We start from the raw sequence: 22692 nt of genomic DNA on the forward strand, positions 1-22692 counted from the left end.
AATCATATGGTGCACATCATGAGAGTCAGTAAATGGAGAAGATGAAGAACACACACACACACGCTCAACTATAAAGGAGAGATGAGGTGGAAACCAGACGGCTGCCGCTCAATATGACATCTCCAGATTGAGATTAGCCCCTTTTCACTCCCAGAATGCCCCAAGGCTGTGTTTGACACTGTGTGTGTGGGAACATGACAGGAGTCAGAATGCTCTCCTGCTTAGCCCTCCATCATGACCTTTCAGCCCAGCCAGCCCTGCTCCTCATTCAATCCCCTATTGATTCCTTACTGGTAATTCAGAGATTTTGTTTTGAGGTGCAGAGGAACACTTTCTTGAAAGTTGAACGACTGTATATTTCCATCTCCTTATAAGTGTAAAGATCCACTAAGGAATTATGTGTATGTTGCATAATGAGGTACTGTATGCAGTTTCCTGTAAAAATATATAATTTCATCAATGTTATCATGGTGCCCAGTGTTACACATCCTCATCAAATAACTTTCCTGAAGGATACAGAGCAGACCAGAGGATAGCACTTATTAGATGGTGTTGCTGATCTCCTTCCAGGCTGTCTCAAAATGAATGAAGGCAGGCTGGTATAACATGGAGTGAATAAGCATCCCCCTCCTAGTGCCGGGGTCAGAGTCACGATTCTTTCATCATTTTAATGAAATATTGCCTTGAGTGTTTGTTGAGCTCCTCTATTGATGAGCTCTCCCTCCCGCTCTGGGGAAATCATGTCTCTTTCGTGGGCACGATCTGATGGGACCTCTGTGTGCGTGTGTATGTATGTATGTGTGTGTGTCTGTGTATGTGTGTGCGTGTGCGTGTGTGTGTGTGTGTGTGTGTGTGTGTGTGTGTGTGTGCGTGTGCATGCGTGTGTGTGAATGTACACTATGTCTTAATGTGTGTGTGTGAATGTACACTATGTCTTAATGTGTGTGTGCAGAGGCAAGCCAGGGTTTTCCATGCATACAGAAACCCTGCACCCTTCACCCACTCACAAGCACACACACACACACAGTCGCACACACACACACAGTCGCACACACACACAGTCGCACACACACACAGTCACACACACACACAGTCGCACACACACACAGTCGCACACACACACAGTCGCACACAGCTCCCAAAGGGGGACTTTTTGGGAGTGTCCTTGCTTGTCATTGATGGTGTGCCCAGACACAGGAGGGGATGTTATGTGTGCTAAAAGGGTCATCTTACTTTACCGCCGCCAGAGCAGAGCACGACAGATCCCCCGTTCCTAGCATCTCCCCTCGACTCAGCCAATCACAGCCAAGGACTCTGTGATGTAGCGCCCCTCTCACTTGAGGGATTCCGAAGGAACTGCCGAGTGACGACGGCTCGCTTAAACAGCCCAGTCTCTCCCTTCTCTCTCTTTCTCCACCTCCTCCCTCTCACCCTTTCCCTCTCTCTCTCTCTCTCAGCCCAGCGCTCGCTGCATCCACTGTCATTTCTAACGGGGGATAATACAGCGCCACCCGTACTGCTCCCTCAACTCTGGCCACAAAATAAAGGCAGCAGACGGTGACAGCATCAGCATTAGCAACAGGAGGCTCCTCTCTGATCTCCTCCTCCTCTCCTTTTGTCTAAGACTCCTCCTCTCTCTGTGTCTCTCTCTCTCTCTCTCTCTCCCAGAGACTCCCTTGTTCCCTCCAGATGAGATCTTCTCCACATCCGGACGGACAGATCGGGAGCTGACAGCATGCTGTGCCAGGTAAAATGAGACATTCCCTTTCTGGGGTACCGCAAAAGTTATGGGCATGAGTAGCGTGGAGGTGAGGGAGGGGCTATGTTTGTTTGGGTGAGTGTGATTGCTATCTGATTGATATTGAGAAGAGGAGTGGAGGGAGAGGGGCAGGGGAAGTCTACTCTCTGACAACTCCCACCGCTTTGGCGTGGCACCATTTTTGGCGCCCATTTCTGTGTGGCTGCGCCCCAGCGGGCGAGGTGTTAGCGTGGTTATTAGGAGATGGAAGACTATGTACAGGTTGATATTAGGTGATATAAGCAGAGAGATGAGTAGCTGGAGGCACGGCTCCGGAAACAGAGACCACTGTGTTGATGTCTGGGTGGATGGATGGAGAGATGAGGTGGAGGGAAGGGTGTGGAAGACGAGCAGCTGCTTTCATCCTGTGGAAGCTAATCCCTCTCACCATCAGATAAAATGGCCCGGCTGTGGCTCCGTCTTTTCCTCCTCCATCCGTCACGTGACGGGTTTATCCTTGGCATGACTTGCTTAGGGAGGAACGGAGCACACTATTGATTCGGAATAATGAGCTAAATGTCGCTCTCAATCCTTTAACCCCTTAGTTGTGCTGCTTCCTGTTTCTGCACAGGTGTGTGGGATAAACATCATATACATTCAGAATCTTCTTTGCACAGCAGTCTATCGCTGTTGATAAGTTTGAAAAAATGTTGCGAGCCCTCGAGCTGCGAACATGGATAGCTTCTTAACATCACTCTCAGTTGGTGTCGGGTCCACTAACATGGGGCCTTTGTCACAGTGAACACACGTACTGTGATATCCCCATGTACTGAGCACAGTCTGAAACATGTCAAGCATATCCCTAGTTATTGTACTGTTGCTCTCTCTCTCTAACAAACAAGGCATGGGCACAGGTCGCCTGTTTCCCCGCCCGTTTCCCCGCCTACCTGCTATTACCTCGTATCTCAGGTGGTATGGATAAGCCCGTTGCTATGAGAGTCCACCCGAGAGAGACTACCGAGCGGGTTTGCTCAGCTGTAGCCCTGGGCTCATGCAATTGAGACTCTCAGCCTCAGCCTCCCTCAGTCGCTGTGAATACATTAGCCGGGAGGTGCCCATGTCAAACTGTTGCCAGGTGATAGTAGCAAGAAGGGAAGCAACTCTCCCTCCTGCCCTCCCTCCCTGCCCCACCCTCTTGCCATCCCTCCCACCCACCCTTCCTCCTCTCCCAAATCATAATTTCCTCCCCAGCTCATTTCTCCAGACAGAAGCTTGTTGTTTACTGTCTGGGAGAGCTTTGCAGACGCTTCGTTTCATAACCACTAACTGAATCAGATGTGATAGGGGAAGATGGGGCTGGTCTCTAGCTGGTGGATGCCATGTGCCCTGTGTTATTGTGATGACTTATTGAAACACAACAGGCAGAGAATAGTTCTGTCATTCACCGGTCATATGGGAATACAGGAAACACCGTTGGGGTAGATCTGTGAGACATGCTTTTCCCATCCATTTACATTTATATTTGAGTCATTTAGCAGACACTCTTATCCAGAGTGACTTACAGGAACAATTATGGTTAAGTGCCTTGATCAAGGGCACATTGACAGAGTTTTGTTCACCTAGTCTTCTCTGGGATTCAAACCAGCAACCTTTCAGATACTGGCCCAATGCTTTGCTACCTGCTGCCCCAATAAGGCCAATTAGGCCAATAATCCAATAAGGCCTCAAGAAACACTAACAAGACAATGTCTGTGAGAGCAACAACTTCCCAACCAGAGAGGAAGGGGCAGATATTGAGCTCAAATAAATCAAGCATCCCCTCTGTCGCCGGAGGTAGCATCATGTTTTATCATCCTCATTAAATCGCCAATAATGAGGAGGACTAGGAGGCTGCTGCCCCGAGCCTGATGTGCAAACAGCCCTAACCTTTTGATTCAGCCCGGGTTATTTTCGGTTTGCCTTTTCAAAACCCAAGGCTTCTGGGTCATAAAGGGCAGCTGGCAGGAAGACTTGGTGTTTGCTCAGAGCTCTTTATTTTAAACAGCTGTTGTTAATGAGAGCCGAGGATTGAGGAGGAGAAGGGGGAAGAGGAGATGAGGGGGAGGGTGCTCTTGTCATTGCAAAATAGGAGGTTAAAAATAGTCTCTGTATGATTTGACATTGTGCGACCGTTTGGCAGCAGGTTGCTCTGAAAGGAAGTGCACCAATCAATGACATGCTCATGAAGTGGCCTGTGTTGGCCAATGATGAATGCTTCCAATATCAGGACCTGACATCCCTCTCACCTTTCACTGTCTGCAGCTGATTCGGTTGTCCATGTCAAAGGCGACTCCACAATAGCCTCAGAAACACACACGTCGGCTCGCTAGATGGTACAGATACAGAACCGGCTCAAGCGACATGAGCAGTAAGTCATGGAAAAATGTGTCGAATTGCATGAAATTACAGAAGCTTTAAACTAAAAACTATTCTCTCTACCCCATGGCAAAATTTGTAGAATTCCAGGAAATGTACTTTAAAACATATATTTTTCTCTCAGCTGTCAAGAGGTGGGGCCACTGTACAGCCGGCTCATGTACAGATATGAGGGTGTCTGAGTGTGCCTGTCTGAGAGGTGGGGCCACTGTACAGCCGGCCCTGTACAGATATGAGGGTGTCTGAGTGTGCCTGTCTGAGAAGGTGGAATGAGCTGCTACTTTCATCTAAATAAGCTTTTATAGCCACCTATAAAAAGCCATGCATTTTAGATTCCTTGAGTGTGAAGAACCATAGAGCACCTTTTAACATCCAAACCAATGACAAAGACAGAGGATCACAGAGCAGGTTGTAGTTGGCTAACCATTCTGCATGGGCCAGATACATCACGGGGGCAAGTGGCCCCCAGGGATGTGTAGTGTAGCCGGATAAATCATGTTGTGTTCAGGCAACAAGTCGTCCCAAGGTCAGATTGACAGTAAGGGGGAGAATAGGGATGATACAGAAAGGGGGAGAATAGGGATGACACAGAAAGGGGGAGAATAGGGATGACACAGAAAGGGGGAGAATGGGGATGACATATCTTGTGCAACAGTGTATGTACTGTATGTGGAACAGAACTCTATACTGTCCAAATTATGTTTATTACCTGGTCCAGATAGGGCCGACTATTGGAAACATACCTTTGATATGTTTTATCATCTTATTTCCGAGGCATGAATTCAGTTGCATTTCTCACACCTCTAATTCAAACAGACAACGGGGCTGAGTGAGGGTGGTGTGATAGCCCCTGGACAGATCAAAGAGAACGCTCCTGTCTGTGGTTTTCTCTTCTGAATTCTGCTCCTGTTTAGCTCCTGGGCCAGCTACCCTCTCTGACCTTTCCCCTCTGAGATCCTTTAAACAAGGCTTCAAACAACAACCATACAATGTAATCTCACTGCTAGCACCTGTAACTTTGCCATAGGGCCAACTGTCATGAAATACAGTACATGACCAAAAGTATGTTGACACCTGCACGTCGAACATCTTATTCCAAAAATCAAGGTCATTAAATATGGATTTGGTCCCTCTTTTGCTGCTATAACAGCCTCCATTATTCTGTGGAGGCTTTTCGCTAGATGTTGGAACATTTCTGCGGGGACTTTCATCCACTGTCGTTTCTAACGGGGGATAATACAGTGCCACCCGTACTGCTCCCTCAAAGCTGGCCACAAACTAAAGGCGGCTTCCATTCAGCCACAAGAGCATTTGTGAGGTTGTGCAATGATGTTGGGCGATTAGGCCTGGTTCGCAGTCAGTTTTACAATGAATTCCAAAGGTGTTTGATGGGTTTGATGTCAGGGCTCTGTGTAGGCCAGTCAACTTCTTGCACACCAATCTGGACAATCCATTTCTGTATGAACCTTGATTTAAGCACGGGGGCATTGTCCTGCTGAAACAGGTAAGGGCCTTCCTCAAACTGTTGCCACAAAGTTGGAAGCACAGAATCATCGAAAATGTTCAGATTTCTCTTCACTGGAACTAAGGGGCCTATCCCAAATCACGAAGCAGCCCCAGACAACTATTCCTCCTCCACCAAACTATACAGTTTAAACTCTGCATTGGGGCAGGTAGCACTCTCAGACTGCCAGATGCTGAAGCGTGATTCATCACTCCAGAGAACGCGTTTCCACGTTCTAGAGTCCAATGGTGGCGAGCTTTACACCAGTCCAGCCATCGCTTGGCATTGCATATGGTGATCAAAGGCTTGTGTGCGGCTGCACGGCCATGGGAACCGATTTCATGAAGCTCTCGACAAACAGGCCTTGTGCTGATATTCAAGAGGCAGTTTGGAACTCGGTAGTGAGTGTTGCAACCGAGGACAGATGATTTGCTTCAGTTTGCGACAGTCCCGTTCTGTGAGCTTGTATGGCCTACCACTTCGCGGCTGAGCCGTTGTTGCTCCTATATGCTTCCACTTCACAATAGCAGCCCTTACAGTTGACCCGGGCAGCTCTAGAAGAGCAGAAATTGATGAACTGACTTATTGGAAAGGTGGCATCCTATGACGGTGCCACGTTGAAAGCCCCTGAGCTCTTCAGTGAGGTCATTCTACTGCCACTGTTTGTCTATGGAGATTGCATGGCTGTGTGCTCAATTTTATGCACCTGTCAGCAATGGGTGTGGCTGAAATAGCCGAATCCACTAATTTGAAGGGGTGTCCACATTCTTTTGTGTGTATGTAGTGTATAGCTAAGCATTGAGTTCCAATGCATTTGTATCAGTAATGTATTTGGCTACCACCACCACTAGAACATCGCTGTTTAAAAGAGTGTGTAGTAGAGGAGATAGTGAACATAGTACATAGTGAACAATGAGATATTGCCTTCTTGACTCAATGGTATGTTGGTTTCAGGCAAGGAGGGATTGGTGGGGGGAGGAGCTCTCATTTGACTAGCTGTGTGTTACCATGGTGCTACATTCACTACAGTATGCCCACAGTCAACCAATGTGATGTAAGATCCTTATTCAAACAACTAGATCACTGGTGAGCATGAAACTCGAATGGCTTGTTGCACTTTGAAACACTTTGTTAGCATTGAATTCTGGCCTATCGATCTCTGTTTTGTTTGTGATGGCTTATTTCTGGCTTGGCTGGGCTTGGTCCTGTGGTATTACTCTGTTATAAGGCCCGGCTCTGATAGTCTAATTAGGCTGGCCTGAGGCTAAATCCTGATACAAGGCTCAGTATTTAACAAGGTCTACGGGACTCAGGGCTCCTTGATCTCTGTTAGACCTGGGGAGATAAGGCAGAGATTACATGATCAATGAGGCCTTTACTATAATACAGACCCAGTGCACACCACACTCAACATTTCCTGACAATGCAATGGCTGGCACTGCTGATGCTGGGTTGTAATCACAGAGAGCTAGGGTGGATGAGTGGCATGGACACCTTTGTTTTGTGGTTTTGCTCCAGTTCTGTCTCAGACCCTGAATGTACTGTATGTAGAAAGGATATTGTGATGAGTTTGAAAGTGACTCACTGACACTGAACTCAACTGGGTGAGGCTTAATATCCTTCCCTTCACGTGGAAGTCATTGGTGGAATAACAAAGCATAAAAACAAACATCTCTTTTTGACGAGGGCCAATCTGTTTAGCCGACAGCTGTTGTTGTCCAACGTTTCTATTCATATTTACAGAGTGAGCTGTGCTGAAAACAGTTGCTGTTCCATTGCAGTTAGTCCTGTGGACCCAATGACTGTAGACAGGCTGGAAACGGTGTGTTTAATGAGGCCTGTAGAACCGTCTATATTGGATATGTCTGTCTCCTATTTGAGCCACAACAATGGAATGAAGAAGCGCTTGAAGTGACAATTCAAAACAATTGAATGGTTTCACCGTAGTCAAAGCTAATGAACACCAACATTTCATCATCCTGCATGCACTCTTTTTTTATTGAGGAGGAATCCAAACTAACTGGCAAATGAGAGAAGTACGGAAGAGAGATTGCATAGTAGGTGCTATCTAGAACCCATAGAGGGAACCCTTTTTGGTTCCAGGTAGAAGCTTTTGGGGTTCCATGCAGAACCTTTTTCACAGAGGGTTCTACATGGAACCCAGAAGGGTTCTCCTATGGGGACAGCCCAAAGATGTTTGGAACTGTTTTTTTCGAATAGTGTATGCTAGAGTACAAATTCCTTTTTTGTCAAGCCATTCAGCCGGACATTTGAACTTCAATGTCCAGCTGAATTCAATGTCCGGCAGTCTTCACCTGTTCAAGCATCCTTTAGTGTATGGCCAAATCAAAGATAGGTATTGTCATTTATAAGGGATGGGAGAGGTATAAACAGGGGAGAGGGAGGAAATGGTGGGCAACAAAATGTATAATAATTGTCAGCCAACAAACTTACTGTACTACCCCCCTGAATGCTGTCATTTCAAAATACCTTCAAGAGGAAATTGCTTTACTGGATATTGCAGGGACAAGTTATTAGAGTTTAATAACATCTGAATGGGCAAATCTTCTCAGAGAGACCAGCCCTGGAGGAGAAATTCTCAACGCCGAGCTTCTGAGCATATCAATAATTACTAAGCCGAGCCACAGAGGTGGGTTGGAGGACATTTTGACTGTTTTATGAATGAATAAGGAACGTAAGCAGCATTCAAAGGAATGCTATTTACCTCCCCTCTTCTCCCCTCTGCCACTTTCCTAAAATGCTCACACTCATCCACTCCATCCTGTGTCACACCTAGCAGGAGGGTAAGGGAATCATGGCATCCCAAGATGCATCTGTGGCCAGCATGCAATGAGTTGATAAAAGAAAGCTAATATAACAGAGGATGCTGTTTCACTTTACCATGTCTAGTATCTAGTAATGACTGTCTGAGTTGTACAATGCTTTTTGGCTAACATGGTTTGGACAGTGTCTTCAGAGCGATAAGACTTGTTTCGGTGGGCACTGTGGGGGTGAGTCATATTGTGACCATCATTCATCAGAGCCATGACCACAGAGAAAAAAAACCCTTTCACTGCTTCATAAGGTTAACAATAAAAAGAGGATCAGGAAATTGGCGCATGCCGTTGTATTACATTTAGGGTGCAAAGACATGACAACTAGACTGAATAGCTTCTTAATACCGTATCTATTTGGACAAAGTAGCCTAGTCTGAGTACAGAAGATCCACGTTGCGAGTTATTGAAGAGCTGCTTTATGTTGTTAAATTGCATTTTTCTATAAAAGTATGTTCAGTTACTTATCTCTTGTCCCTCTGTTGAAACCCCTCAAATAGGGCCAGCATGACAGCTTCGAAATGAGAGAAACTCCGTCCAAGAGATTGTCCTCTGAGCTATTGCACAGCAACAACAACAGCAAGTGCCTCTGGTGCCCTTGGAAGACGCATGAGTCATAAAGGACAGGACAGACAGTAATGTACAAGACACAGCGCCATCACCAAGACGTACACGCAATTACAATCAATGTCTTACCGCTGCATCCATGCCAGAAAACATCTTTCGTTGAGTTTGTGTGGACATACTAACCTGATTAGCCTAGTAGAAACAAATGACATCAGTACATGTGGGTATGGGCGGTCTTTTCTGTGTACAGATCATAGCTTCCTTTTGTCCATACATCCTATACCCCTAACATTGATTATATACAGTGTATTTAATGTCTGGTTCTTGACCTCCCTCCACCCTGATATGCTTCAGTAGGAGGATATTTGGTTGGATGAATCCCACACTAACCAATGGCATTCCTCTCTTGTTTTTACTACCAGCCAAGGTCATTGTTGATCCTTGTTGATCATTTACTAAGGATGAATGAAATGTGATATTCTGCTGTTATTGAATCTACAAATACACTTAGTGTGGCCATAATGTATAGTAAACAGTGTAATCTGGTATGTAGATGCTAGTGTCCCTCCATACTGAAGAACAAGGCTGTAGTAAACATTATAGTTGCTAGACCAATGGCAGCCCCAGCCCGTCTCATATTAGAATGGAACCCCCCTTCTGGTCATGGCTCGACTGGACCCTGATTGAGGAGGAATGTCGAGTGATAAGAAAAATGTATACCTCTCCACCACCTGCCCCCCCCTGTCCCCCCCCTCTTTGGAATGAATAGCCAGTGTTGAGCTCCAGTGATTCTCCATTACTGCCGGTGGAAGGTGTGTATGCCATTTGTGGCCGCCTGCCGAGATTAGCCTCTGATACAAACATCCTTGTTTGTCGCCATGGCAACCGAGTCTCCCGCCTGCCGTGGGTTGTCATGCCGCCTCTTCCTCCCTCACCCCTCCCTCTTCCTCCCCTGTGAGCACTGTAGATGAACACAAGCAGTTCCCTGTTACAAGCCACAACGTGCTCCATCTAGTTATCTCCCTAATCTGTAAAATGAGCCTCTCCTCCCTCTTCCAGTCCACTGTCTTTCAGGCTGCTGCGTTTACATTACACCCCCAGTCATGGCTCTTCAATTTTTCTCTCTTGCCGCTAAAAGATGAAATTGCCCCGTGAGCAGAGCTCGTGTCAATTGTTAATAATAACATAGCAAAATAAGCCCATAGCTCTGCCTCTGCCATAGTCAGAATGGAAAAAAAGAAGCTAAAAATAGCACATCAATGGAACAGTCTGATGAATTTGGGGATCCTCTGAAGGACGAGGCAAATTAGGAGGCTTGCTTACGGAGCGGCGCATCCCACTGGGCACACACCGGTTGAATCAACGTTGTTTTCACGACATTTCAATGAAATGACGTGGAAACCAATGTGGAATAGACGTTGAATTGACGTCTGTGTCCAGTGGGACGCATCGTCAGAAGAGAGAGAGAGCTAGGCTTCTCCGGAGCCAGACAGAGAGGAGGCCTCCCCAAAACATGTCCACCCAGTCAGACGGAAAACAACACTTAGTACCACAGCGCCAAGAGGGCAACTCGCCCCATTGGGGATAATAGCTAGGCATCTGGTTAAAATTGATACAATGTAATGCTAGCTCTGTGTCTAGTCTGAAGTCTGGAGTGTAGTAACAGGTAATATTCCTCTCCATTAAACCTTGGGACTTTTGTATTGCACAGCTTGAAGCATACGATTTAAAGCTTGAATAAATGTAGAGAATGTAGAACATTTGCATATCTGGCCATTTTTATCACATTTGGCAGCTATTGAATGAAATCCCGTATTATAGCATTAATAGAGGCCATTTTCTCCTCTCTTCAGTGGGCGGCAGCTGGAGAGGCCATATTGTTGCTGGTGGAGAAATCTCAGAGCATACATTTGCTGTTCCTTATCTCCTAAATGAACTCATTACCTTGACATCCATCCCCTGCACAGATTGGCCTTGAATTTCTAATTAAACATGGCTGTCCCCTCCCATATGCACGGTGATAGATTCCCAGCCCAGGTTCTAACTCTCGCCACTGCTCTCGCCATTGCTTTTGACTTCACTCTTCAGCCAGATGAATACTCTTGACGAGAGAAAAAAACGAAGGAAGATAAGATCTGGGGAAAAAATAGAACTCCCTCCTACAGTATAGAGACTTTCTGTGGCCATGTCCCCTCTGAAATGAAGGCATATCAAACCCAGAGCAAGGCTCTGCTAGCATCGCTTTGCTGCCTACAACACCACCACAGCAATCTCAACAAATAGCTGTTTGCTCATCGCACAGAGTCATTGTTCCACCACTACAAAAGTGAGGCAGCCATCAATAACAAACAGTTGTGGGCGTAAATTGGGTGTGCAATTTCCCCTGGCTTGCGGTTTGATTGATTGTAATGGGCAGTGAGATGAAGAATGGAAGTGTGTGTCCAGGCCAGAAGGAGGGAAGGCTTTTAGATAGATCTCAGCTGGGTCTCGTCTGGCCTTGTCCACCTGCTATGTCTCCCCAGCATGGGGCCAACACCTAGCAACACCTAGCACAACCAACAGCAAATTAATGCTACAAGATTGACTATATGGATAGGCAACAGCCGTCTTCTGGGGCATGGAACATGCGTAACACCCATTTCCTTCCCCTGTTGAAAGTCTATACTCTTCGCATTTGCTACTGGGAACCAAGTACCTAACGTGCCAAACCATTCCATTCACGTCAATCGTTTTTCCTGGCGGTTCATTTTAATTGCATATTATATGCAAATTGGTGCAGAATGATATAGTACTCAACTGAATGATAGCAGAGATATGATAATGTAAGATTTCCTCATGTTTTTATCTCAGAAACATACTCAGTCACTAAGAAACATTGATTATGCATGCATTGTGCATTGTATAACAAACTCTTGAGGCTGCTGGCATTAATGACAATTATGCTAATGTGGGAAACAATCAAGGTATTTCACCCCAGTCCAGATGCATGTGGAACATGCAGCATTGTTACAGATGTTGCTCAGCAAATGATTTATCTGCTTCCTTCCATGGGGTGTAAATGTGGTCAATCATACGTGGAAATGGTCCTCACATGTTCCTTATCAGCATCAGTGTTGTGGCATCAATGTCATTCATGATTTCCTTACATTCGGAAAGTTTGACAATATATAAAAATGTTTTATTGAATAAGCAGTATGTGTTACCCCTTTACACACGTGGGAATTGGCCTATATGGATATGGCTCAATTGAAATGTTTCTTGCAGAAGAAGTATGAGAAGCATATGCATAACCATGATAGTAATTGAAAGGAAACCGTTTGGAGATAATGAGGAAGTTATTAGACCAAAGGTCAATCCAAACATTACACTGTTGTATGTGCATTTTGCATTTACTGTACTTTTCACAGCATTTATTGACAATGAAATGTGAAAATACTCTGGATACATTCAGTAACATGATACGAATATTCCTGGAAAATGTGTTGTAGGTGCAACGTACTGTATGACAAAAGGATGACAAAGGTTTGAGTGAGAGGACTAACTGGTGTCTCCAAGTGGCCACAAACCTCTCCAAACTAAGCAATTGCAATAGACTTTATGACCCAAAGAGGAGTCTTGAACTATAAGATGTTTTTATCTCTCCTAGCTGTGCTGTTGAGGAACTACAGCAAGCACACGTGTAGTTGTTTTGTTTGGAACACAACCCTGCATCCATGTCATCACACAAAAAAAGGTCCATTATAAATCGCAATCTGGGTCAGGTGGGCATGATTTGAAAGCTTGTTCTATTGGCAACATGACTAGCTAAGTTATAAAATATGATCTCACAGTGTTAGGCTTTCACAAGGCAATTCAGAGAAACAGAACGTAATATTTGTGCCATAGAAAGGAGTCATGTGCGCATTCAGGTGCGTGTGCGGCGCGGCAAATTTTCTTCACAAACACACATGTGCTCATTCTGTTCAGAACAACCCAGCGTATGACGACATGTCATCTTGTAACTGTACATCAAACACAGTGAACATAAACGTTGAATCTGAATATGACATGAGTTTTATGATTTGGAGATGTGAAGGGCACATTTGGACTCACGAGTGTTTAGCTTGCTTGTATGACATCAAAGCAGTACTTATTATAATGCAGTATTTATTATAATCCTCAACGTCTCATCTTTCAAAAAGATATACATTGAGTCCTCTTAATTTACAGCATTCCCTTCACTTGGTCAACAAAAAATGTGCAAAAGTAGCCCGATTAGCGGGAGGGGTGGTTGAACTTCAGAACGTCTGTAAGTCAAAACCCATACAGAGCTCTGAATCGCAGAGCCATAGCTCTGACATTATGTTCCAATTTAGGTGCTTATTAGTGCCCAAATATGCTATTTTCAACCTGTATACGGGTATGACTGTAAAGGGTACCACACTAGAATAGATTTATTTACTCACAATGTACTCACAAAAGATCAACAGACAAATAAAAAAATATCACATATTCTTGAAAATGAAAGAGCTGGAACTTGTCCGCCTGCCAGCAGTAGCCACTAAACACCACGGGTCTTAGCTACATAGAGGGTTTTTAAAACTGTTTCTATTTAGTGGCCGGCAGGAGGCAAGGACGGCCTCAATGTCAGGTGTATCCCTCTGGGCCTCAGGGGCCCCAATGACTGTCCCCGTGGGCTGCCCATTAGAGGCTCTTAAAGACAAACCCAGCCTTATCTGAGGTTCATTTGCAAGTCATTTCTGCAGTATTCCCAGGCCATTAACACACATAGAGGGTGTATGTGAATGACTGTCGTGGATTAGAGGCTCTTAAAGACATGAGGTTCATTTGCACATTAGTATTCCCACCCATAGAGGCTGGAGTCGTTCACTCTTTATGATAACTCAAGCAGAGTGGTTCATTTGCCTATTCAGATGATGGAGAGATGGCTGCAGTGCGTCGTCACTGCCTCTAGATACTGCTGCAACCTGAAATGTGACGGCCCCTTTTGATGAATCAGTGGCCACCAACAGACTGACACTTGTGACGTGATGTCATCTGAATCTGTTCATATGTAAATATAGAATTATGTCATTATTGGAACATGGATAAAGGAGATTGGAACTGAGCTCAAATGTTGTGCGAGGCAGGAGCTATTTTGGGAGAAAGAGGGAAGAGTGAAGTGCTTATGCTGCATTTGAGTGGCCCTGAATTAGCAACCCATTGCACCAGCCGTCTGCAATTGCATATAACTCAGGCGGGGCACCAAGGCCTTACATCTGTGCCGATGCCTCTGCCAAGCTTCTACACCCTCATGAAAAAGTACTACTGATCACTACTTCACAAGAGCTACACAAAACCTGCTGGTTTTACTACTTGATTACTATTGCGATGTCTAGTAAACCATTAGTAACTTATGTAGTAATGAGTGATACATTGGGACATTTCACTACTGGTGAACACTACAGATTTCCTATTCAAATCACTACATTCATCTCACTTAATGTAAGTCGCTCTGGATAAGAGCGTCTGCTAAATGACTTAAATGTAAATGACTACTGTGTAACTACTGAGCTTCCTGGAATCTACAACACATGTTCACTACGGAATTACTACGTAATGCCTACAAATTACTGCTGTAGGCCTACTCAATCCCTATTGAATTACTACTGCCATTTGTGTGAGTTGTCAATACTGATCACTACTTCCTACAAACCCTTTTGAATTGCTATTGAAAACAGACACATTTACCTATTCAAAATCACAATTGACATCTTCTTGGTTCACCATTGTGTCACATCTAGACTAGTACACATGTTATTTCCTCAAGTTTCTAGCTGTAGTTAAGTCATCAAACAAGAAATAATAAGCTTTTACAAACGTAACTGCATTTTTAAAATGTATTAAATGAATTACATATCAAATTACATATGAACACATTTTTTTATCCCTTTGAAGCTGTGTCTTCATTCAGCATCGACTTAACTATCTTCAGATCCTCTTTTTTTGTTGCAGCCATATTTCTCCACCATGAAACCTTTTAGAAAATAAAGACAAGCACAAGAGACAACCAATTATAAGCCATTATCAATCATCTGCTAACAGAGGTCCAATAAGGCAACACAGAAAAGCATTTGATAAGAAATGTTACTCTTACTAACAATGGCCTCCAGTCTTCTTGTGTCCTTGGCTGACAGGTCAAAAGAGGTAAGTGGAATGTGTATGTATACCAATATGAACATAGTGCACATTTCCATTCAAACACACATACAGTACTTATTAGCTAGCATGATTAAAACAGAGCCTACATAGCTACATTTCAATGTGGCTAGCAAACAGCTAAGATAAACATGGATAGCAATCTTTTTAAATGTGGTAAAAATAAAAAAGTTATTTAAACAGCTAAACAACGACATGAAAATATTCATAAAACATATAGGAAAGTTAAAACTTATAGATTGTGCCAGAATAAGGGCTATGAAAGACAGGATGACAAAGGATGGAAGATCATTACATTCTGAATTGTCAAAAACAGTAGCTAACAGTAGCTAACTACTTCCTGCTTTGTCTTCTTTGGTGGTCACGAAAAGCCGGTGTTGTCTGACTTCACTGTTGTGACGACTTATTTACTACCAACTTCAAGTAGCACAAATCTCTACCTGATTACTACTGGAAACTACTGGTTCCCTACTGAACCCTACAAAACTCTACTTGTGTATCTTGAGTTGTGCATAAGCTACATCTTCACTACACAATCCCTACAGGTCTCTACATAGTCACTCCTGCACGAATAGGTTTTGTTAAGGAATTCAATAGTACTTTTTCATGAGGGTTTGGCCTTAGTTTGGCCTTAGTTTGGCCTTAGTTTGGCCTTAGTTTTGCCTTAGTTTGGCCTTAGTTTGGCCTTAGTAACCTGGTGTTTGCTCTTGTCTCGGTGCAATGTCATGGAGTCAACATGTTTTTTTGTATGGGGGGGGGGGATAATTCACCATTGACTGGTCAGACAGGAAGGAAGCACAAGAAAAAAGTGTATCAGTGTTGTTAAACTGTATTTGGACATACTAATATCAGAGCTTATTGTCGTGATGTGTGTGGTATTGGCAATGGAGGTTAGCAAAGTGGTTTGCTTTGTTCCCGGAATTGGACAGAAAAATCCCCTTCCCTCCTGTCATCCACTGTTGCAAAGTGGTGGCTCTTGATTGACCCCTGTCTGCGCAGTGTGACAGAAAATTATGTTGTCTCTGTCGGAACAGTAAACACACTCAACAGCCAACTCCATCTCATGCCACAGATCACAGTACACTGAGTGACTCTCTGTTTACTATTCCTCCACTTGCTATCACTTCCTTGTTTGCCTCTATTTCTCCCCCCTCTCTTTCTGTCACACTCCTCCTTATCTCCAGCTCTTTCGCTCAATATATATTTTTCACACTCTCCATAGATGCAGCTCTTCACTAGACACAAAGCCATAGGCAACATTTACCATTCATTAAGCTTGCGGGACATTCACAAAAGGAATATGTGTGTGCGTGGTCATACATTGTTCTGTCTTGGTTATCTCCATTCATTTCCTGTCCATTATAGTTGCCCCTGGATGCAAAAGTATTGTTTCCGCCCAGAGCCTGGTGTTGGTCTGCTTCAGCAAACATACTTTGACGTTGATTTGACAAATTGTTTGTGTTCCAGATGCACTGAGTCCTTTGGCCCCAGGGCGCCGTTTGCAGAACGCAACGATTTTACCTTTGCCTTGACCTATAGCTTTGTATGGCTTCTATCAAAGGAAGCAGACTTGTTTTGAATCAGACCCGGATGTACAGTGCCTTCCAAAAGTATTCATCCCCCTTGGCATTTTTCCTATTTGTTGCATTACAACCTGTAATTTAAATGTATTTTTATTTGGAATTCATGTAGTGGACATACACAAAATAGACCAAATTGGTGAAGTGAAATGAAAAAAAAAAACTTGTTTAAAAAAATGAAAAACAATTTAAAATCCAAAAGTGGCGCATGCATATGTATGCACCCCGTTTGCTATGAAGCCCCTAAATAAGATCTGGTGCAACCAATTACCTTCAGAAGTCACATGACTAGCTAAATAAAGTCCACCTGTGTGCAATCTAACTGTCACATGATCTGTCAAATGATCTCAGTCTGTTCACACTGCTATGCTTTATCTTGGCCAGGTCGCAGTTGCAAATGAGAACTTGTTCTCAACTGGCCTACCTGCTTAAATAAAGGTGAAATTAAAAAAATATTTTAAAAAATACACCTTTTCTGAAAGGCCACAGTGTTTGCAACACCACTAAGCAAGGAGCACCACCAAGCAAGCGGCACCATGAAGATCAAGGAGATCACCAAACAGGTCAGGGACAAAGTTGTGGAGAAGTACAGATCAGGGTTAGGTTCTAAAAAAATATCAGAAACTTTGAACATCCCATGGAGCACAATTAAATCCATTATTAAAAAATGGAAAGAGGATGGCACAACAACATACCTGCCAAGAGAGGGCCGCCCACCAAAACTCACGGACCAGGCAAGGAGGGCATTAATAAGAGAGGCAACAGAGAGACCAAATATATACAGTGGGGCAAAAAAGTATTTAGTCAGCCACCAATTGTGCAAGTTCTCCCACTTAAAAGATGAGAGAGGCCTGACATTTTCATCATAGGTACACTTTAACTTTGACAGACAAAATTTGATTTTTTTTTCTCCAGAAAATCACATTGTAGGATTTTTAATGGATTTATTTGCAAATTATGGTGGAAAATAAGTATTTGGTCACCTACAAACAAGCAAGATTTCTGGCTCTCACAGACCTGTAACTTCTTCTTTAAGAGGCTCCTCTGTCCTCCATTCTTTACCTGTATTAATGGCACCTGCTTGAACTTGTTATCAGTATAAAAGACACCTGTCCACAACCTCAAACAGTCACACTCCAAACTCCACTATGGCCAAGACCAAAGCTGTCAAAGGACACCAGAAACAAAATTGTAGACCTGCACCAGGCTGGGAAGACTGAATCTGCAATAGGTAAGAAGCTTGGTTTGAAGAAATCAACTGTGGGAGCAACTATTAGGAAATGGAAGACATACAAGATCACTGATAATCTCCCTCGACATGGGGATCCACGCAAGACCTCACCCCGTGGGGTCAAAATGATCACAAGAACGGTGAGCAAAATTCCCAGCACCACACGGGGGGACCTAGTGAATGACCTGCAGAGAGCTGGGACCAAAGTAACAAAGCCTACCATCAGTAACACACTACGCTGCCAGGGACTCAAATCCTGCAGTGCCAGACTTGTCCCCCTGCTTAAGCCAGTACATGTCCAGGCCCGTCTGAAGTTTGCTGGAGAGCATTTGGTTGATCCAGAAGAAGATTGGGAGAATGTCATATGGTCAGATGAAACCAAAATATAACTTTTTGGTAAAAACTCAACTCGTTGTGTTTGGAGGACAAAGAATGCTGAATTGCATCCAAAGAACACCATACCTACTTTGAAGTATGGGGGTGGAAACATCATGCTTTGGGGCTGTTTTTCTGCAAAGGGACCAGGACGACTGATCCGTGTAAAGGAAAGAATGAATGGGGCCATGTATTGTGAGATTTTGAGTGAAAACCTCCTTCCATCAGCAAGGGCATTGAAGATTAAACGTGGCTGGGTCTTTCAGCATGACAATGATCCCAAACACACTGCCCGGGCAATGAAGGAGTGGCTTCCTAAGAAGCATTTCAAGGTCCTGGAGTGGCCCAGCCAGTCTTCAGATCTCAACCCCATAGAAAATCTTTGGAGGGAGTTGAAAGTCTGTGTTTCCCAGCAACAGCCCCAAAACATCACTGCTCTCGAGGAGATCTGCATGGAGGAATGGGCCAAATACCAGCAACAGTGTGTGAAAACCTTGTGAAGACTTACAGAAAACGTTTGACCTCTGTTATGTACCCTTTGTACATAACATAATTTGCTAATAAATTCATTAAAAATCCTACAATGTGATTTTCTGGATTTTTTCCCCTCATTTTGTCTATCATATCTGAAGTGTACCTGTGATGAAAATTACAGGCCTCTCTCATCTTTTTAAGTGGATAACTTGCACAATTGGTGGCTGACTAAATACTTTTTTGCCCCACTGTACCTGAAGGGTCTTCAAAGCTCCATAGCTGAGATTGGAGTTTCTGTCCATAGGACCACTTTAAGCCGTACACTCCACAGAGCTGGGCTTTATGGAAGAGTTGCCAGAAAAAAAGCCATTGCTTAAAGAAACAAATAAGCAACCACATTTGGTGTTCTTCGAAAGGCATGTGGGAGACTCCCCAAACATATGGAAGAAGGAACTCTGGTCAGATGGGAATTAACTTCAGCTTTTTGGCCATCAAGGAAAACGCTAAGTCTGGCGCAAACCCAACACCTCTCATCACCCCGAGAACACCATCTCCACAGTGAAGCATGGTGGTGGCAGAATTATGTTATGGGGATGTTTTTAATTGGCAGGTACTGGGAAACTGTTCAGAATTGAAGGAATGATGGATGGTGCTAAATACAGGAAAATTCTTGAGGGAAACCTGTTTCAGTCTTCCAGAGATTTGAGACTGGGACAGAGGTTCACCTTCCAGCAGGACAATGACCCTAAGCATACTGCTAAAGCAACACTTGAGTGGTTTAAGGGGAAACATGGAAATGTCTTGGAATGGCCTAGTCAAAGCCCAGACCTCAATCCAATTTAGAATCTGTGGTATAACTTAAAGATTGCTGTACACCAGCAGAACCCATCCAACTTGAAGGAGTTGGAGCAGTTTTGCCTTGAGTAATGAACAAAAATCCCAGTGGCTAGATGTGCCAAACTTATAGAGACATACCCCAAGAGACTTGCAGCTGTAATTGCTGCAAAAGGTGGCTCTGCAAAGTACTGACTTTGGGGGGGAGAGTTATGCACGCTCAAGTTTTCAGTTTTTTTGTCTTATTTCTTGTATGTTTCCCAATAAAAATATTTTGCATCCTCAAAGTGATAGGCATGTCGTGTAAATCAAATGATACAAACCCCCCTAAATGTATTTTAATTCCAGGTTGTACGGCAACAAAATATGGAAAACGCCAAAGGGGGAGAATACTTTCGCAAGCCACTGTATTTTCATTGGACATATAATTTCTGTAAATCTCCAAGGTGATCATCAGGGGGTCTGTTCAATAACTGAGCCTCGTGAATCACACTAATGCTCCCTTAAATCCCTCAGAATTACTAAACATTATTCAACCAAATTTCAGCCCAGTTTGTCAGGTAATGTTATTTAAAATGTGATGTCAAGTTGTACTGGGGCTTAGGGGGCAGTGGCTCCGGTAATCTGATACAGCCAGTGAACTAGTGGTTTAAACACTGAATCGATGCCAGCGTGTCTCCAAAGTCTCATTGATTTTTCACATGTGCAGCTAAATAAGCTGTGTCTTGGTGCTGTGCCAGGATAGGGATCAAAAATTCCTCTTATTCCTCCTACATGACTACGTTGGACTTCTATTCACAGACAGAGAACAGGGAAGTCCCATGACATCTTGTTATCTCTCTATATAAGGCCAGACAAGGTCATCTTGCATATGTATTTACTCTGTAACTTGTTACCATTAGATGTTGAGGAGTGTCATGACGTTGCCCTCTTTGAGTACAGCGAGCACCATCACCTGCTCTATGCTTCTACAACCAGACTTCTGTGGTCAGAGGTCGTAAATTCCTGAGAAGACCTCATGGACATACCGTTATAGAGAGTCGTTTTTCATGGAGACAAAGGAAATCCTTCCACCTCACAGAACCTGAGGTACGAACAAAGTTCATGTTCCTAAGAAAGTGTAAAAGCTACGAACTGATCCGTTGTTGTATTGTTTTATAAGATGAATGAGTGAGTATGATACTGTTTGTATAATTGTGTAATATGATTGTGGACTGTTTAATGAAGAAAAATACAATTCCCTTTTGATTTGAACTAAATCAGAGGACTGCCCCTGAGCCCAGTTAGTGTCAGACATCCTGGGACAGCCCTCTTCGGCCCTTCCGAATAAAACCCAACTTTGAGAAATTATCACCAGACCATGTTTTTCTCCATTAGGAGGGGACAAAGGTTGTAGACCAAGCTTACCTCAATTACGAGATGGCTAAAGGTGTAGACCATTGCTGAATCTTTTTAACCATGCCTTGTGGTTAAACTCTTACATTTACATTTACATTTAAGTCATTTAGCAGACGCTCTTATCCAGAGCGACTTACAAATTGGTGCATACACCTTATGACATCCAGTGGAACAGCCACTTGCATCTAAATCTTTTTTTTGGGGGGGTGAGAAGGGGGGTGAGAAGGATTACTTACCCTTACTTACCCTATCCTAGGTATTCCTTGAAGAGGTGGGGTTTCAGGTGTCTCCGGAAGGTGGTGATTGACTCCGCTGTCCTGGCGTCGTGAGGGAGTTTGTTCCACCATTGGGGGCCAGAGCAGCGAACAGTTTTGACTGGGCTGAGCGGGAACTGTACTTCCTCAGTGGTAGGGAGGCGAGCAGGCCAGAGGTGGATGAACGCAGTGCCCTTGTTTGGGTGTAGGGCCTGATCAGAGCCTGGAGGTACTGAGGTGCCGTTCCCCTCACAGCTCCGTAGGCAAGCACCATGGTCTTGTAGCGGATGCGAGCTTCAACTGGAAGCCAGTGGAGAGAGCGGAGGAGCGGGGTGACGTGAGAGAACTTGGGAAGGTTGAACACCAGACGGGCTGCGGCGTTCTGGATGAGTTGTAGGGGTTTAATGGCACAGGCAGGGAGCCCAGCCAACAGCGAGTTGCAGTAATCAAGACGGGAGATGACAAGTGCCTGGATTAGGACCTGCGCCGCTTCCTGTGTGAGGCAGGGTCGTACTCTGCGGATGTTGTAGAGCATGAACCTACAGGAACGGGACACCGCCTTGATGTTAGTTGAGAACGTCAGGGTGTTGTCCAGGATCACGCCAAGGTTCTTAGCGCTCTGGGAGGAGGACACAATGGAGTTGTCAACCGTGATGGCGAGATCATGGAACGGGCAGTCCTTCCCCGGGAGGAAGAGGAGCTCCGTCTTGCTGAGGTTCAGCTTGAGGTGGTGATCCGTCATCCACACTGATATGTCTGCCAGACATGCAGAGATGCGATTCGCCACCTGGTCATCAGAAGGGGGAAAGGAGAAGATTAATTGTGTGTCGTCTGCATAGCAATGATAGGAGAGACCATGTGAGGTTATGACAGAGCCAAGTGACTTGGTGTATAGCGAGAATAAGAGAGGGCCTAGAACAGAGCCCTGGGGGACACCAGTGGTGAGAGCGCGTGGTGAGGAGACAGATTCTCGCCACGCCACCTGGTAGGAGCGACCTGTCAGGTAGGACGCAATCAAGCGTGGGCCGCGCCGGAGATGCCCAACTCGGAGAGGGTGGAGAGGAGGATCTGATGGTTCACAGTATCGAAGGCAGCCGATAGGTCTAGAAGGATGAGAGCAGAGGAGAGAGAGTTAGCTTTAGCAGTGCGGAGCGCCTCCGTGATACAGAGAAGAGCAGTCTCAGTTGAATGACTAGTCTTGAAACCTGACTGATTTGGATCAAGAAGGTCATTCTGAGAGAGATAGCGGTAGAGCTGGCCAAGGACGGCACGCTCAAGAGTTTTGGAGAG

General features: G+C 44.6%; 1 protein-coding gene across 2 annotated transcripts in view; it reads left to right on the forward strand.

Annotated features, from left to right (window-relative positions):
- Window positions 1-1406: 1406 nt before the first annotated feature.
- LOC118366363 (synaptotagmin-1-like) overlaps window positions 1407-22692 on the forward strand; it is a 225540-nt gene continuing 204254 nt past the window's right edge. For both annotated transcript variants that reach the window (XM_052492401.1, XM_052492403.1), the window contains exon 1: window positions 1407-1747. The gene's annotated coding sequence lies outside the window, so the exon portion shown is untranslated. The remainder of the gene's footprint in view (window positions 1748-22692) is intronic.

Source organism: Oncorhynchus keta, chromosome 33 (genome assembly GCF_023373465.1).
Source record: "Oncorhynchus keta strain PuntledgeMale-10-30-2019 chromosome 33, Oket_V2, whole genome shotgun sequence".
Classification (NCBI taxonomy): Eukaryota; Metazoa; Chordata; class Actinopteri; order Salmoniformes; family Salmonidae; genus Oncorhynchus; species Oncorhynchus keta.